Genomic DNA, 7,810 nt, shown 5'->3' with positions numbered 1-7,810 from the left:
TCTGAAATTGTCTCTTAACGAAAGTAAACTGATATCCCGCATCTACAACAATCTCTTATTAATAAGCTCCCCATCGACTGAAAATTATAAGCGTAAATGGGAAGAGGAACTTGGTGAATCTATTCCAGACGATTTATGGGAAGAAAGTCTCGAAAATATAAATAATTGTTCAGATAACGCAAGACATTGCCTTGTCCAATTTAAAATTATACATAGGCTTCATTACTCAAAGGAGAAACTACATAATATATACCCAGAGGTGTCTCCTATGTGTGATAAGTGCCACTCTTCCGTAGCATCACTTCTCCATAGTTTTGCCCTATGCCCAAGGATTCAATTGTTCTGGATTGATATATGCAACATTATGTCTGAGGTCATAAATACTTCAATAAAACCTGAGCCCATGTTCATTGTTTTTGGAATATCGGAGACCTTCAGGAAACTGAGTGTGTCACAACAGCGTTTTCTCTCTTATTGTTTCATAATAGCAAAGAGATTAATCCTCATCCTATGGAAGAGCAAAACCGTACCTACCTCTAAGATGTGGTTAGAGGATTTAACTAACACACTCCATTTAGAAAGGATAAGATATACGCTGAGAGACAGGCTCAACTTATTCAGTAAAACATGGAAACCCTTCATATCATACTTAAAAACTACAAATCCAGTACAACAGTCTGCACCCTGGCACCCGATATATGACATTTGTAATGGTTTTAGAGGGAAGGTCTTTATGAGGTAGGGTGGGTGGGGTGAGATACATGGGATGGGGTTAGACGGGCGGATAGGGGGTTGGGACAGTGTGGGGGATCGTGGTCAGCCTGATGGTGTTCTTGCCATCGTTTTTTGTATTGCGTTTAATTGACCTTTCGCAGAAGCCACGCCCCTTAGTTATTGTTACTACGCCCGTCAAACAATTGAGAACCATCAATGGCTGGGTTGAGATCCATACATTAAGTGATTGGTTTTGGAGTAATGCAGCAGACATATCCTCCAGTGCACGACAGAAATATAGACAGAATAGCGCACGGGAGCACATGCGCGCTATTTCAGTCACAACACTGCAATCAGAGGCATGGACGCGGGAACTAGGGGTGCTGCAGGTGCTGCAGCACCCCCTGTTGGCAAACTGTGATGACAATAAAATGATAGCTTATAAATATTTCTGGTTGTTGTTTCTGTTCCACGACATTTTGTATGTCACGTTTGGTGTGTGGGATGAAGAGATGGATCATTTTAGTTATTATTTAATTAAAAATTATTTAATTTATCTTCAGTGTGTAGTATTAGCCAATCAGATGTGCCTTGACGCGCCTAAGCAGCACGCACACTCTCGGCCCACACACAAGTTGCGCAACTACTACGAGCAGGACAAGCTACTGTAGTTCCCGCCGGCGAACTTCCCGGTACCTTTGGTGTATCATCGTAAGGTAGAGACACGGTGTCTTACATCTCTGCGTCTTTTTCCTGCCGCCATGTAGGCCCAGATTTATATAAAGGATCGTTAAGCGTTTAAGAATGTCCCTCGGATAAGATAGATTTGCATAGTCTGTTACTTTGTGGCACTTAGGCCTTTTTTGGCCGTTATGCGGTTTATGAACACTTAATCTACTTGTGGTTGTTTTAAAATAAACATTCCTGCGCGACAGAAATCCATGTCCGCGCGCGTCTGTGCACACCGAAACGCTAATGAGCTATGAAAACATGACGAAACTAAAGTTTGTACATAATACAAATAAACGTATTTTTATTCATTATTTGCTTCTATTGTATTCCAATTTTTTGGCCTTCAAACACCTTAAAATGCACATATGTAGGTCCGAGAAATCCAAAATTTCTCGGGGGAGCATGCCACCGAACCCCCCTAAGCTGCCTAACGACCCACCCTGTTTTATAAACAAACGCCCCTGCCTGCAGAACTGTATAGCACGGGGAATAAACTGTACTGTCTTTGATTGTGTGTCAGTATCCCCACCCCGCCGCCAGCACCCCGTCGAAAATGACTTCCCGCGCGCCTGATCAGAGGACGCGCTGAAACCATCAACTCTCGATTCTGTTCTCTTCATTCATAACTCAAACTACTGAGAAGGATATATTTGTGAGAATAGTTGTGCAACTGCGCGAACTTTGTTTTGAAGTTTAATGTTTGAGTTCCAGAGGAATTTGTGACTGTGTACCTGTTCAACCACATCAAAGTTTCGTAATTAGTAAGTCCGTGCTCTTTCTCTTTTTTTCTCTTGTTTGCTGACTGATGAGGGGGCCGCAGTGCCGTAGTGAAACGGTGTTTGTACATGTAGCCTATTTTTTTATAATAGTTGAAAGCAATCATAAAATACAGCAAGTTTTAAGCTCGTGCAGACCTCACTGCCATAGGCGCATCGTTTCACTATCTAGCTGAAATCGGAATGTTTGACGGAGGTCCTTCTCCTTAGTTACAGTTGCTGAGCTAGGATTGGACGAGAACCGTTCGAGGGCGGGGTTTTGCGAACGGTCAATTGTTTTGTTTTGATGTTGTACTACCTTAAGTTGACTGTTTACTAGATTTTTTTATTTATTATTATGTATTCATTTATGTGTGTGTATATATTATATAATATATATATATATATATATGTATATATATATATATATATATATATATATATATATATATATATTACTTTATTTTTTCCTATCTTTTATTGTATTTTTTATTTTTAACTAAATTATATTATTATCTTTTTTTTATTTTTTTTTCATTATTTAAAAAAAAGAAAAAATCTCAAAATGTACAAGTGTATTGTATGTTAAATGATATGCTTTAATAAAAAAGCGTTTGATAAAAAAAAATATATATTAATGGCTAAAGTCTGATTACACTGTATTCAAGACGAACAGGGTTACAGTAATAAGTGAGCAACAACATAAAAGCTTGTAGTTTTGAGAAAATAAAAGTTAAGTAGACCCTTTATAGTTTATAAATATGTATAAAGACTTATACTGTATGTATGGCCAAAAAAGCATTTTAAATTGTGTAAACCCGTCTAAAGGTCCAATGACGGTTTCCAATAATAAAGGGTGAAGGTTTCTGCGTGTTACAGTCTTTCCTTCGTGCAACACAACAATATTAAATAAAATACATTTTCTCATATGTTTTACCTCGTTGTTTCATTTGACTCCATAAATGAAAAAGGTTTTAATGATATCTGAACATCATTCAAAGTGAGCGAATGTTTGAATATTCTTTTTAACTCTTTAATTATATTTTAGCCGTTCATATTAGGAAACTATGTCGCTCAGAGGTCCTCACGTCTTCTGCTTAACTAGCCAACTAGCCTTTCCCTATGGAGGATCCCTTTACCACTCTACAGATAAAGCATTGTGGAAAATTTGCGTATCTACCCCGTAGTGATCAAATAAAATACAATTCTGTATCAAATTTATAGGCAGGACAAGTAGTTTGTTTAGGCTTGGTTTGTAGAGAATTACAAACATGCGCACATATATTCAAACGCACATAACTATAGAATTTATTCTTGATGTGCACGTGAGCGCCATCAGTGTTTATCACAGGTTCGCATTTAAAGTCTGTTTAGAGAGAACGGTGTTGTCTTAGCGGCCCCTAATTTAATTACAAATTATCCTTTCGACGGAAGTGAATCAATCAAAACTAACTTTAGCTGGAAAATAACAATATTCAAGAACCGCTATGAAGCCAAAACAATCTGTTACCTTAAATTATATGTTTATCTCTGTAAAGCAGCTTTGAAACAATCTACATTGTTAAACGCGCTATATAAATGAAGATGACTTGACTTGACACAGCCCTTTGGCGAAGCGCTGTTGCTTCTCTGCGGCAGATAGGCGATACCTGCCTAGTTGCATAGGTTAAGGAGAGGGTAGATGAACCAGAACATCGGGAGCCATTCCGGCAGAAACTACATCCTGGAACAATGTGGGCACGGAGGAACGAGCTCTGCGATGGAGGTCCCACCAATTGTCCAAACGAATCGCCAATTCCACAAGTTTGTCTAAACCCCATGAAACTCACATGCATAAACTCCATCCCGGTCTATCCTCCACCAGTCCCTCCGCGAACCTGGCCGCCAGGGCTTCATCGTTCCACCCACTTGATGCAGTCAGAGTACGGAACTCATAATGCAAAATCTGCCACTGGACGTTGTATGGCCCTATAAGGGGGATATGGGTTAGGACACCATGCTCCGAAATAGCTGCACATATGGTGATATTTCCTCCCCGTTGGCCAGGCAAATACAGTAGCTCTGTGACCGATGATATTCCGACCCCGCCTTCTGCATTTGGTCAGGTTGAAGCCAGCCTCATCCACGTATACAAAGTTGTGAGAGGGTTCACTTGATTCCAACTCCATTATACGCTATATCCCAGAATTTGTTTTGTGTAAATGTGTAAAACTATGCTTGACAGTTTATGAGAAAAAGTTCAACAATTTTGCATGTAATGGCTTATGCAAGGAAATAATGCCTAGATGTTTTGAGGGGTAAGACTATTTAACAGAGAACCATCTATACTATATTTTGATCAACATGACATGAGCAATTGAAAATGTGGAAAAAAGGTGACACTTGTACATTATCAATTGCAATATGTACAAAAGCAATTGCAATTTGTTCAAAGGAATAAGAAATTGCTTTAATGATGTGCACAAGTGACTAGATGATTTGGAATTTGTACAAGTAGTATCAAGAATTGCACTTTTGACCTAAGAAATGCACCAAAGCGACTGAGAAAAACTGTAATTACCTTGTTAGTAAACCAATACATCACAAAAAACTGCAGCACAGTTTGAATCTCCTCCATACTTATTATAAATGTGGCGCTCAAAACTGATTACTGTCCGTCGCAGACTGGGAGGAGCAGTTGCGCGCAGTTTACATAATCTTCCTGCTACCGCTCTGGGGCAAAAAAAAGTTATTGGGAAAAAAGTTCCTGGGACAAATTGTTCCGGGTATTTTCGGTGGAAACACAGCTTATGTATTCCTTACAGAATGAGTTACCTATGTAATTGTATTGTTGTTTGACTTACAGTAACTTTACCACAATTCTAATGCATCACTGCACAGTGACTGGAATACTACTGTAAACTGTATCATCAATACTGTAGAAAATAAACTATTCCACAGTTTATTTTGTCCAATGTTTTTCTTGTCATTTTTTGGTATCATAACATCCCATTGTGGTAAGATATTACTGTAGGCCTATCACACACACACACACACACACACACACACACACACACACACACACACACACACACACACTAAATGAATAGGTAAATGTGTAAATAAATAAATTTCTTGATCTATGCACAGTGTCCTGTCCTATAAAACATTTAATTCCATCATTGACTGACTACATACCTGTTTTCCCTGCGAAAGGTTTGGATGATGGTGGAGACTGTAGAGCAAGGCACATTAGGCTGCTCTCGGCGACCTGCCTCCACCATTGTTAAGGGCCATGGTTGATAACATGGTCTATAATTGTGGGCCGAATTTCATCCGGGACAGGATGGTGTCTTCGTGCTCCTCGGCCTCTTCCCCCTATTCCACTCTTACTCCTCCTCCTCTTCGTCTTCCTCGAGCAGGCAGTTGCCCTTGTTCATTTACTTGGCCAGGTGCCTCCATGTTCAGAAATTGTACTGGTCCTGCATGGTCAAGCTCTTTACATACATGTTTAGCAGCATTCACAGTCATGGACAGCACCTGTCAGGTAACTAAACATACTGTTTGATTGGTCATCTGAGATGTGTGAAACTCCTCTTTTGTTAGTCAAGTTCTAGTTTCACCTGACTGTCAATCGCTGTAATAAACTTATCAAATGTTCCAAGGGATTCATATATGGTATTCATGGTATTATGTTCTTGACTAATTTTGACAATTGAACAGACTATTGTGCATGTGATGACTTATACAATGAAATGACGCTGACACGTTTTGGAGCAAACAACCATTAGACTGAGAATCAACAATCAGTTTAGATCAACAAGATCTATTCACTTGGAAATTGTGCTAAATGTAGGCTACCTGTACTTAATCATTTGCAAAGATGTACTGAGACATTGAGACATGTACTTAGACATTTGCAATTTGATGAAATGAATGAGAAATTCAATTCTGTTGTGAACAATTGCCAAGTGGTTTGGAGGTTTGTCCATGTTGGTTTGAGAATGTAATTTCTGTTTCAAGAAATGAGTCAAACAAATGGAGAAAAACTGTAATAAAAATATTAGGGAATTCTAACCTTTAGTAAATCATCTTTCAAGACCTGATGTAGTGCCGTACATGTGTGCTTCACTATACCAGAAGATACAGAAGTGGCCTACAAACTTTCCAGTACCGAATTTCCAGGCCACTTCTGTATCTTCTGACTGTTCATTAGTTACTTCTTAGTTATTTTTCTTGAACCTTAATTAGTAGATAATTAGTAGTAGTTATTCAGGAAGTATGACAGAATTCATTAGTTATTGATTAACTAACTGTTACTTAACACAATCATAAAATTCTATTACATACTGATTAGTTAACACATATTCCTTAGTAGTTAACAGTAGTGAAGAAGTAGTTCATGGAGAAATACCTACTAGTTCTTCAATAATTCCTTATTAGTTGTGCAGTAAGATACAGTATTCTAATGTGTTACCAAAATAAGTCTTACCCCTAAATACGTCCCTAAATATGGCTAACCCCCTTACTTCTAAACCCTGACTTCTTTCAAAATGAACAGAATATAAACATTGAGTCAGCAGTCCGTGTGCTTCTAAACTGCCTACGAAGCGAAAGGGAAGAAACTGACACGCCGCAAAACACCACTGCTTAGTCTACTCCTACCAGCAACAGACCTGTAAGACCAGCCACAGTGCAGCAGGAGATGCAAAGGTAAGTGATCATAACAGTAGGGTTGCTTGATTTTGGCCAAATATATGACCACAATTACACATTTACTTTGGAAACATTCCAGTAATAACTCAGCCCTGTAGTAAATAAGAATAGAATGTGGCTCAAGAACAGACACTGGCACACGGTGGCAGCCATCTCAAGACGAGACACTGGCGTGGCGACGGCCATCTCGGGACGAGACACTGGCGTGGCGGCGGCCATCTCGGGACGAGACACTGGCGTGGCGGCGGCCATCTCGGGACGAGACTGGTGTGGCGGCGGCCATATCGGGCAAGGACGCACAGACTGGAGCCGATGTGTGTGCTGCACACACACACACACAAGAGCTGTGGCCACTACTATTAGCTCTGCATCCTCCAGAGCCGATTCAGGCGCAGCGGCCATCCTGTCCGAAGACACAGGCACCGCAGACATGGCGTGAACAGTCTCTGACTGGGCAGGCATGACGTGAGGAAGCTCAGGCTCGGCAGGCATGATGTGAGGAAGCTCAGGCTCGGCAGGCATGATAATAGGAAGCTCAGGGTCGGCAGGCAAGGCGTGAGGAAGCTCAGGCTCGGCAGGCATGATAAGAGGAAGCTCAGGCTCGGCAGCCATGATAAGAGGAAGCTCAGGGTCGGCAGCCAAGGCGTGAGGAAGCTCAGGCTCGGCAGGCATGATAAGAGGAAGCTCAGGCTCAGCAGGCAAGGCGTGAGGAAGCTCAGGCTCGGTAGGCATGACATGGGGAAGCTCAGGCTCGACAGGCATGATGTGAGGAAGCTCAGGCTCGGCAGGCAAGGCGTGAGGAAGCTCAGGCTCAGCAGGCATGATAAGAGGAAGCTCAGGCTCGGCAGGCAAGGCGTGAGGAAGCTCAGGCTCGACAGGCATGATGTGAGGAAGCTCAGGCTCGGCAGGCAAGG

Source organism: Phoxinus phoxinus, assembly GCF_949152265.1.
Source record: "Phoxinus phoxinus genome assembly, chromosome: 9".
NCBI classification, from domain to species: domain Eukaryota; kingdom Metazoa; phylum Chordata; class Actinopteri; order Cypriniformes; family Leuciscidae; genus Phoxinus; species Phoxinus phoxinus.
Note: the sequence above shows the minus strand (reverse complement) of the source record.